Source organism: Drosophila willistoni (genome assembly GCF_018902025.1).
Source record: "Drosophila willistoni isolate 14030-0811.24 chromosome XL unlocalized genomic scaffold, UCI_dwil_1.1 Seg141, whole genome shotgun sequence".
NCBI lineage: Eukaryota > Metazoa > Arthropoda > Insecta > Diptera > Drosophilidae > Drosophila > Drosophila willistoni.
Window position 1 is genome coordinate 12,461,322 of NW_025814052.1, and position 12,648 is coordinate 12,473,969.

Genomic DNA, 12,648 nt, shown 5'->3' on the forward strand with positions numbered 1-12,648 from the left:
TCCTTCTGCCTTGCAAAAGATGACAATTACTCAGCAAATCGAATCAAATACAGACAGTTGAGAGTGTGTAGATAAATAATATTAAAACAAAAGCCCAAAAAGACTAATCGAATTGCATGATTAACGCGAGCAATACGTCAAAATCTGAACAATGAATCAAGTAAATGTGATAATTTGTATGTATATATAGTCATATACCCGATAACTAAAAAGTTATTTGCATACACATATTGAACTGAAGCAAAACAAAAAAAAAAAAATAATATAAATATCGCGACGCGTGGGAAATGTATCAAAAGAAAATCGCAACTTTTTTTTTGCCCCCCCCCATTTCAAAACCCACTTAACACACACACAACAAAATATATCAAAAAGCAACAAGAAAAACCAGAGGCAAGAGCTCAATAAATGCGTCGGGAGTAATACGAAACAAGAGTGGCCTTAACTTGTGTGACTGAGAATTTAAAACAACAACATCAATATAAAATCAAATGAGTATAATCGATTAATAATCGATAAACGTTTATAAGCAATAACTCAATGCAACTCAAACAAAATGATAACGAAAATCAAATTGATAATAATCTTACACTATAAACGATTGAAAACGTAAAGCAATAGTAACTAAAAATCGTAATCTATCGATATGTATCGATCGATATCGGTAATTAAATAAAAAGACCAGTTCAAACCATAAAGAATTTAGCTAAAGCACAAACGATAAATCAAATATCAATCAAAATCAAAAGAATAAACAAAAACACAATCAAAACTATCTATTCTTCATCTGGTCGGCTGCAATTGCAAATTTCTTGCCTGCTGTCTATCGATAAATGCGATAAATTGATTATTTAAGCGGCGATCTTAGTGGCCGAACCGAAGAAGAAGAAGAAGCAGCAGCAGCAGCAGCAGCAGCTTAAAGGGTCGGTGTGGTGTGTGTGTGTGTATACCCCCTCAAGCGGGGTGTCCCACATCCCCCATTACCCCCGCTCCCCCGCTGTGTGTATACCGCAAAGTGATAGAAAATGGTAATTACAAATAAAACAATCTACAATGAACAAAACAAAACAAAAAAAAAAAGCAAGAAAAATCCAAAAGCTAAAAGACTTGAACCAAAATATGAACAAATAATTTTCAATTTATAATCAAAATCCAATTCTAGTTCATGTCTTCTTAAACCATCTGACCAAATCACGTCCTTCACCCAAGACCACCCCGATCCTATGCATCAAACCCAACCCCCAACCCCCAACCCCTTACCCTTTATATATATATAAATATATATCTATCTATCTATCTCTCTCCGTCTGTCACTTTCTCTATCACTCTCTCTCTCTCTCTCTCTCTCTCTCTGTCTACATATCTTTCTGTTTTTTTGCCTTATAAATATTGCATAATTATAGATTTAAATTGTAGATTTAGAAAATATAAAAACAAAATAAAATCGAAAATTTTTACTTGCTTTGTTGTTTATTTTTTGTTTTTTGTTATCGATTATTTACTGATTTTCTCGAAATCTCGATTGTAATTGTCTTTGTATTCAGTTGTTTTTGTTACATTTGTGTTAGCTGTGCACTAGAATTTCTTTTCCTTCGTTTTCGTTTCTCTAATGAGACTATTCCTGGTCTAGATTAAGTTTTCACTCTTCCATTCTATCCCAGCGCGAAAGAAAGGGGAACGCAAATACAAAAAAAAAACAAGGAAAAAATAATCGATATTTTATTAAAACGCAATAAAACAAAAACGACATCGCGTAATCAAACAATTAAAACGATAATAACAAATAATTGCTCGAAAATGCTAAGAACAAAAAAAAAAAAACAAACAGAAGCAACAAAAGTTAAAAGTTTGTTAAAACAAAGACGAATCAACTATCGAAACTATATATACCTATATATAAATGAAAAAATCAAATTTAATACAAAAACCCAAAAGTAAGATAAAGAAAATGGAAAATCTCTAGACACACAAACTGATGATGTTTGTGGCAAAATTTTCTAAACCATTTCGATCTATATACATATTATCTGTAACTCTATCTCTCTATCTCTCTTGCTCGCTCGATCGTTCGCTCTCGCTCTATATCCACACACATACACATACGCACACACACACACACACACGCATACACCACTTTGTAAAAGTATAGTAAAGTGTTGCGAGTGCCAACGATAAATTGCAAAAATGAAAACGATTATTGAATAATCGAGAAGAAAAAATCAGAGAATAGGAAAAAAACTCTCTTCATTTTCGAATTTTCAATTTTAATTTTTCACATCTATCAATAACGATGACTATTTAATATGTATGTATGTGCATATATACATATATATATGTCGATATCTATATCTATATATGTATGTATGTATATACATAAATGTATGCTTTAAGAGAAGAAACCAAACCAAATCTGAAACCCTGAAAAACCCAAAACGATATTAAATGAAAAGCTGTACCCAATATAATTTAGATCTAAAATAGCTCTATTGCCGCGTATATGATGTTCTGTGACATGAAAGAAAATTAAAAAAAAAAAAACACAAAACCAAAACCAAAAACCAACTGCAAAAATCGTCAAAAATCAAAACCAAAGAAGCAAAAAAAAAGAAATACACATAATACCAAACCTGAATTTGAGCAAATGATTTATGCCTTTACCCTAACGCTCGCTCTGTCTCTATCTCACTCTCTCTCTCTCTCTCTCTCTCTGTGACTCAGTCTAACTCTTTTTCTCTCTCTGTTTCTCTCGCTATCGTTCGTGAATTTTTCTCACTCTCTCTCTCTCTCTGTGTTTCTGTTTCAAACTTTATTTTTTTATCGTCCTTCCAAAAATTTATGAAATATGTTTCCAAAAAAAAAAAACTAAACCAAAATAACCAAATCGGCAACCTCAAAAATTCTTTTTGCTTTTGCGTTTAACCCACCATAACCCACCCCCAAGCCTCCCAACAACACAAAAAAATTCCCGCCAGTTCCCTCCACTCCACAATTCACAATTGTCTTGTCTTCTTCCTGGACCGACAAACAAACAAATACAAAAAATTATATATTATAAATATATATATGATAACTAAAACTAAACTGCACGTGTCTTTGAAGCCGTATCTAAACGTATCCGTATACAGTAAAAACAAAAATATCTCAAATCAATATGCATAATCTCGTTATCCTATCTACCTACCTAGTATATATATACCTATATATATATACTAAAATATATCTCAAATATCTCTACATATACTATATGATTTGTTGTCTTGTAGTAGCCTACCACACGGAATTATTCGTATTCGTATCGGCAAACTATTTACTATGTATTCGTAATAAATAAATATACAATATCGATATACAATACATGCATACATACATGCATATAAATACATATGTATCTGTAAGATGCAAACTGTAATACCTAACAAATACCCAATTCATTTATAATTTTCTTTTGTTTTTTATTTCTTTTTTTTTTAACTTTTGGTCCACACATTTTTAGTTTTGTTAACAAATCTATTCTAAGTAATTATATATAGTATATGGATGTATGTATGTATGGATGAAGTGCATGAAGAGCATGGAATGGCAATGGGAGGGGGGATCAATGCAACAAGGCAAAACATAATCGAATATATTAATTGGGTAGCCCACATTGAAGTCATATAATGAAATGAAATCAATATCAATAACAAGATTTATAATTAATCAAGTAATTTGCTATCTCTAAAAGAGATCAAAAGGAATTTCAATTAACTACAAATCAATTAAAACTATAGATAATTGTAATGTCAAAGTAATTGACAGCAAGAACTGTTTGCATTACTTTTGAGACTCGTGTAATTAAGTAAGGTGTAGTGATTGCTCGATTAATGAAACGATTATTGCTAAATTTATTTCAATTAAATGAACTGTCAATCGATTAATTTCCAAAAAATCTCTAGATCCACGCTTCAAAAGTTTTAGGTAGTTTCAGTCAATTATAAATTATAAAAAAAAGAAATAATTAAATTATCATTAACAATTGGAAACCTAGAAAGCCTTAAAGACGTTTTATGGTAATTGATAGTTTTGGTGACTTTTTTAAACAGCTCTTTCAAATATTTTCAATAAAAGTTCAAGTTACATATGGAGTATTTTGTTAGAGAAAACTTGATAGGAGTTATCGATATTATTTAGGTATTAAGATGACAGTTATCAGTAGGTACTTGCGGGTTTCCCTGGCTTTGATTGATGCCTCTCCTGCTGTGATCATTCTGTGCTTCGAAATAATATAATGTCTAACGGTATGTATCCAAGTACTATAAAGGCGCATTTTGTTCTTTGTGTATGTGTATGCTTGTGTCTGTGTATGTGTAAGCAATTGTGTATGTATGTATTGTTTATCAATCAATAAATTAACTAATCGGTGTAGTTGTATCTCAAGATTTTTCATTTATTTTGTTGGATTTATTTACATCAGTGACTTGTATTTATTTATTAATTTACATTTTCTGTTTTAACGTAAATGTTGTTAATAAGCAAAGCAAATGAATGATCGTTAGATCAGAAAAAAAAACCCAACTGTATTCCTAAACAAAATACAAAAACAATATAAAAGAATAATCAAAATCAAACAATTTTATACAATATCTCTATACTAAATATATACATATATAAATATATTCATATCTACATATTTATATATATATATCTATGTATATATATATATCTATTAAAATAACATATAATAATAACTATTATACAAATACAAAAAAAAAAAAAATGCCAAACAAAAAGTAGTTGTCGTTGTTGATGTTGTTGAAAATGTGCAATTTTTATCGATCGAACAAAAAAGTACGAGAAAAAAATGTTGAAGCAAAATGTGAAACTGAAACTGAATTAATAAGATATTTTTCTCTATAAACACTCACACCCACACCCACACTCACACACACACACACACACACCCACACCCACACTTACACACACACACGTACACACATACATACACCTGATAAACAACCTGTCACCATCAACCAGTAAACAGTTACCACCATTATCACCACTATCACAACCAACCAACCAACCAACCAACCACCACCACCACCAAAAACCATGACCACCTACAACCAGCATAACCACCAGTCACACCACCGATAGCCAGTCAGAAAATCTCACACACACAACAAAAAACTTCAATTCAATGAAAGAAATTCCCAAAAAAAAAAAGTCAAAATAAATAATCCATCTCAATGTCTCCAAACTTTTTCTCTCGCTATCTATCTGTCTTTCTCTCTCTCTCTCTCTGTCTGTGTGTGTGTATCTGCGTGTGGGTGGTTCTGTGGTTGTATGTGTGCGTATGTGTATTTGTATTAAATTTGGTTAACTTTAATAATAATAAAGTAAAAACCTTATAACTAAATCTTACGAACGGGCAGCATATATGTTGGCAATCGAGCAATTTTTGTTAGTATCAGCAAAAAAAAAATACTTATATATAAAAACTAAATATACATATTATATATTAACATATCAATATATATATATATATATATATATATATACATATATGTATGCCTTTGTATATGTATATATATGTACATATATTACCTATAATCAAAACAATATCAAACAAAGGATTTTAGATATTTTGTTTGTTAATTGAACTTTGTTTTATTTAATGGATTTATTAGTTATCAGTTGAAATTTCGATAAACGAGAAAAATATTTAACAAAATATACATCAAATAAAAGAAACAACGAAAAATGCGAAAACAGGTGCCCAGCAATAGCAAAAAAAAACAAAAAGAAAAAAACTACAACAAAAAAACCAAAAGCAAAAATAACACCAAATACACCACCAATCACACTTAAAAAAAAAACAATGCAAACCTTTAAAGTACAACAACAGGAATACAAATATCTACCTACTCAACCAAAAACTATATACTCTCTCTCTCTCTCTCTCTATATATACATATATATATCTATATACTATATATAACCAACATATTTAAATACCTAATCACAACCAATAATAAACTTAACAAAAAAAAAACACACACCAGCAAGCAGTAAATCTATCACTCTATATATATTATATATATACTCGTACTTAAAAGAAACTTATCTATATAAACAAAAAAGTAACTACACCTATGCCTACTATCCAGATCTATCTATCTATATATTTCTCTCACTCTATGTATATACTTATATGTATATATACATATATCTATATTTAATTAATCGGTAAGCTGTACATTTTTTGAGTTTGCATTTTGGCAGCTCCACCTGAAGGTAAATGCTCTCCCTTGACTCTAGAAAGTATGCAACATGCTTTTGCTTTTGCTCGTCCCAACTCTCTGTCTCTGTCTACTAACACACACACACACACAACTGCACGTTAAACACAGACACACACACACAGACATACGATAAACAATTAATACTTCCTCTACTCGTAGACCTTTAATTACATTTAAAGTTGTGTCTCTCTTTTTGTGGTTGGTTTTTTGTTTCTTGCTTTATCTCATCTTGAGAGTACAAAAACTTTTTGATTTTGTTTAGAGTTTTTTGCTTTTATTAACATGCAAATGCATTGCGTATACGGCTTGAATGCAGTAAAAAGTACTAGTCAAATGATGATGATGATGATGATGACAATTCATACATATATATACACCAAACACTAACACAATATCTTTGTATATATATATATATATAGGATATATATATATCCATATGTATAAAATGATTGTTAAGTGACAAAGCGTGTATATAAATCGAAATAAATACCTACTTATTAATATATAAATTGTACTTTGAACCTACAAACCTATGTACTGCATACAAGTTGCAAGTATCCTCTGCCTGTCTGTCTCCCCCTCTATCTCTCTCCTTCTCTCTCTTTCTCTCTCTCTATCTATCTATCTACATACAGATACTAACACACTCATACAAAAGGTTTGTGTAGAAGAAATAAGCCAATTCAAGATATGCCAACAATTTCCAAAAAAAAACGATTTAATAATTGTCTAAAGTCTATTTGACCAAAATTTCCTTTTGATTTAAGACTTACTCTTGGCACATGGCTTTGTCTTTAGTTGGCTTTACCACACACACACACACACACACACACACATACACTGTGTCTTTTTTCACTCTAATTTCTTAATGTTATTTCTTCTGTCATTTAAAGTTAAATCTGTATTATTTTCTGTCATTTTTTTTTTGGTTTTTTTTGTTTTGTTTTCTTAAATATATGTGTATTGTATATAATACTTCACCGTTGTTGTTGTTGCTGTTGTTGTTGTTGTTTGTTGTATTTGCCTTTTGGTTTATGGGCCACAAGTACTTGGCACTTGGCACTTGGCTTCAATTTATTATTGACTTTTTCTTCAGTTGCAAGAAAATGGTGATGATGATGATGATGTGGAAGAAGCAGCAGCAGCAGCAAAGGACGACAAGTAGCAAAAGTAAAAGGAGGAAAGAGTTCCTTTAGGACCAACGCATCCTAATGAAGCGTAAGTGGCAAGTGGCAAGGCCCATAACAATAACAACAACCAACCAAAAACAGAAAGCCAGGAGAATTCTCTCTACTTCTAAACCATGGCAGGCATCCTCGTCCTCCATATTCGTCCTCCTCCTGCTCGTCCCCCGCATCTATGTCCTTGTCCTGGTCGTCATCGTTGTCGTTGTCGGTGCCGTTCCCGTTGCCGTCGTTGTAGTCACAAAAGCTTATTTTTATTGCCACGAAATATATTGCCAATGTTGTTCTAATAGCAGAAACGAGCTAAGCTACACACACATACACACAGGCGAAAGAGTGTCTGTCTCATTGCCTAGCAGCAAGTTCATAGACGTAGTTAGCCAGGGGATAACAATAGCAAAACAATAGTCAAGACCATAGACCATATAAATTGAATGAAATCAATCCAATGTATGTAGATCTAAAGTTGCGTCTCCTTCCATCGTTTGCATTTCAAAGCAGCTTATGATTCAAATTTCCGCTCCCCGCTTATGATCTGCTCGGACCTACGCTTATGGCCAAGTCGTTGGTATTATAAAGACAAGTACAAGTGGGCGAACTAAGGGGCCAAGTGAAAGTAAGTAGTAGGTGGAGTAGGAAGACAAAAGCATAAAATTCATTGTTATGGTTACTTGGGCATAAGTCAGTCACTCGCACAGTCTCGAGTCATTTTGTTAATCAGCTCCTGTAAGCCAGTCCCAATGCCAATGCACATGATATGATACTTATTACAACACAAAAACCAGAACAAAAACGGGCAAAAAGGAAAAACGAAAAACAAGAAAGTACGAGAACGAGAATAGTTATAACCCAAGGGGGAGTAACTTCTATACACACACAGAGCCATAGGGGCCAAGTGATTGAGGTTAGTGTAGTTAGAAGAAATAATGCCCCAGCATAGTGGAGAAAATATGGCAACATTTTCTGTCAATTAAATATGAAAGCAAATAGTGAATTTCATTTCATTGAATAGAGTATCTCTATGATTTGATTTCTCTTATACGATCTAAAACTCTCATCGATATTGAATTCAGGAATAGGTTTGGATATAAAAAAATTACTTTTATTTTGCAGTTTGTCGTGTGTTTTTTTAGTTGTGTTCAGTTTTAATGTAAATAATTGAATTGCTTGTTGCGTATATTTTCATTTGTATGCTTTTTGGTAGTCAATTACCCTTAAGTTGCAATCTCTCAATCTATCTTTCTCTAACCCAATCCTTGTCTTTGTATATATAATTCCCTCTTTCTAACCAACTGTCTTTTTAACTCTCCTTTACATAATAATATGTGTATATAGTGTAAAACCCGTCCCCACTTTTCAAACCAGTTAACAGGAAACCAAAAATGTGCTTACAACAACAAACAAAACCAAAACCAAAACAAACCAAACCAAACCAAACAACAAACCAATCAAAGACATACAAAAACCAATATAAACGCCTTTTACATAAATTTGGACAAAAGCCAATTAAAAAAAACCAAAAAAAAAACAAAAATCAACATATATCTTAAAGCTAAATTTAAACCCATCCTTTAAAAACGAAAAGAAAAAGACTACATAATTAAAAAGAAAATACCAGCAAAAACCTATGTATGTATATTGTGCAAATTGTGATTTCAAATAATACAAAAGTCCACATCAAAAACTAAAAACAAAACAAAAAAAAAGAAACAAGAAAGAAAGAAAGAAAACAAAAAGGGGATAAACACAAAAAAAGGAAACATAATATTAATCGAAATGCAGGAAACAAAAAGCAGAAACAACTACGCAAAACAAAACTATACAAAAAAACACCAACAATGTCACGTCACGTCACGAGTCACGAACCACGAATCACCAATTAAATTAGTTTGCCAAGCCAAAAAGCAAAAGAAAATCAAAACCCAAAAAAGCATATCTCTTACCGTTTAACGAAAGCTTACTCCACTCTCTTATGATTTCACCACACACACACACACACACACTCTCACTGTCTCACTGTCACTCTGTCACTATCACTATGTCACTGTCACTCTGTCACTATCACTTATTCGTCCTACGTAACCACCGCAGGAGTTGTTTAGTTTACGTCACGTTACGTTGCCATACGTTCCGTTGCGCTACACTCTCTCACATGTTACGCCGCTGCTCTCCTCTTCACAATTTCGCCAACTGAATCACACAAAACGTTTCGGCACACACCCACACACACACACACACACAAAAACATACACGAACCCTCACTTACAGAGAACTCACCTCACTTCACCACTACTCAACTCACTTGGAATGGCTCTCGCTCACGCTCGACGGCTACCAGCTAATACCACCACCAACTACCACTACGTAAAGCGTATTTTGTCACTCAATAAAGCGCGAGATCTCTTGCTCTTAACTAAACCCGTTTACCCGTCCGTCTCACTCACATAACAAATCAATATTAACTAAACTAAATATTATCACTCACTCAAACTATCACTCGAATCACAAAGTACATTGTCTCTCTATCTCTTTGATCACCACGCAAATTTCTCACAGTTCTCACGCCAAAAATCACCCAGCAAAAACAAACAAAAAAAAGAAAACAAGAACAAAAATATTAAATAATATAACAAAACAAAACAATCAAGCAATAAGCAAGCGAAAATTTACATTAATTAAGAGCTGAACCAAAAAATAATAAACCCTTAAGAAACAGAATAATATGCCAATATAATAATACACCTAAAATATATATATATATATACTTATATACTTACTATTTACCTATACTACGTACATATATACCTAGAAGTATTCCTATGAGCTATTTTAAATACTTAAATGAATTACATTAAATAAGAGAAGACCCGCAGCTAACTCCCCCACCACACAAAAGTCTCCCCGAAACTGACCAACCAGCGATCACTTTCCACACATAGCAACTGATTAACAGAGAGCAATTCAACAAAATTAACTACTATGCTATTTACTACTCTGTCTCTTCACTTTAATCTCAAAAGATGCAAATGCAATTTCCAATGTTTGGAAAAATGTTTAGTTTTCTTTATTAAAGATTTACATAAAACATACATAAACAAAAAAAAAAACAAAATAACAATAAATTTATATACTCGTATAAACAAGAAAAACAATGAGAACAGCTCCCAAAACACTTCGGAAACTACAGATCATCGAAGTTAATATATAAATATATATTTATTATTGTGCAGTCAAGTGTTCTTTAATACTTTCTCGTTGATTGATAAAGTAATCCGATCTACAAGTAGTGATGGCACAATTAATCATATGATACGCAATAATTTTGTTCAATTTAACAAATTAACCGATTACTGACTCAAATAATCGCCTCATGAAAGGCAACCTTCGCGCACCTTCGATTAATCATTTGGTTAAATCATCGATTAATTATTTTAACGAGCCATCACAATTAAATTTAATTCGATTGTTAAAGTTACCTGAAAAGGAAATAAAGCGAGTTTCTTTCAATCAATTCAGAGAATAAAATGACTGCCAAACGATTCATTATAATATATTTATATATCTTTAAAAAACAGAAATCAGAGACTACAAATAAAATGTTATCTGACTTATCTGATATCTCACTTTAAGGGCGATTGTTTTTATCCTTTAAATATGTAAATGATGTTCAAGTCATTGACAATTAATCATCTAGAGTTAATTTATTCAGCTGCGAGCTCAAAAGTGAGATATTAGTATACTTATTTACTTGAAACCTCTTTTTATTTAAAAAACTTTAAGCTTTTGATTTGAAATTTCAAGATAGGAGCCTTTAAAATATCACTATTCAGTTTACTTTATTCACTCAACGACCACTCAAACGACCTTTTCACCTTTCTAAAATAAAGAATTTCCAATCCCAAAAGTAAATTCCATGATTTAAGCAACTCAAATTTGAAAGCCGTAAAAAAGATTCATTAATCAGGCTTGGCAGCGCTGTTATCCGATTAATACTCCAAAAGAATATATACTTAGATATACATATATGTATGTATTTCTCTATTTCTATCTCTATATATCTCACTCTCTATCACTCTCTCTCTTTCTCTCTCTCTCTATCTCTGTTTTTCTATGTGTATTGTATTTATTAGATTTACAAATGTCATTAAAAACAAATTATAAATTAATAAATAATTCATTTATTTTGCTATAAATCTTCCATAACATTTGAAATTAAAAATTCCAAAAATAAACTGACATATTTCGCATACCAAAGATAAACCAAATCCAATTCAAAGAAAATTTAAAAATTCATAACTAGATTTTTTTGAAACTCTTCTTATCTATATAAGTATTTCAATTAATTTTTCTTATATATTATATATATATACATATATATATCTCACCATTCAAAACTCACTAACTGACTCACTGAAACTCTTTCACCACAATTCACCACTCAGATAATAGAAAAGAAAAAAAAAACTAGAGAAACTTTCTTCACCTCACAATATCCTGTTTTAGTATTTGTTTAATTTTTTTAGTTTTGTTTATGTCGCACTCACAACAAAAGCTCTCTTGCTACTTCTTCTCGCTCACTCTCTCTCTATCTCTCTCTATCTCTCTCTCTGTCTCTATTTCTCTCAAACGCAAACGCATTCTTTCTCTTCATTCAACTATATTCAGCTAAGCCAAAAATCATAGAGAAAAAGAAAAATCAAATGAAATAAATTTTCAAAATCTTTCCTCACTGCAATCACCTTGAACCACCTCAAACCACCACCACCACCACCACCACTACCACCACTTAAACCACCAATCACCACCACCACCACCACCACCACCACTAAAACCACAATGATGAAAACCGAAATAATGCATCAAAATGAAACATTCGAGTACCCGAAAATTGATAAGATCATTATCGAAATTTCATAGGACTCTTATTTTCGTTTTGCTTTCGTTTTGTTTTTTTTATAAAAACTAGAAACATAAAATATCGATTAAGTGGTCATCGTTAGAAAAAGAAAATGAAACAAAAAGCAGCAAAAGTCAAAAATGGCGGCTCATCATAGTTCAATCTGTCTCTCTCTCTCTGTCTCTTATTCTCACTCGCTCTCTCTCTCTCTCTGTCTGTCTCTCTCTATATATTTTCCACTTAGCATATCATTATGTTGTTTTTCGTTAAGTTTTTTATTTTTCTG

General features: G+C 31.8%; 1 protein-coding gene across 1 annotated transcript in view; it reads left to right on the forward strand.

Annotated features, from left to right (window-relative positions):
- The window catches only part of LOC6641472 (innexin shaking-B), a 52,017-nt gene that overhangs the window by 20,738 nt on the left and 18,631 nt on the right, over window positions 1-12,648 (forward strand). The gene's annotated exons all lie outside the window — the stretch shown is intronic.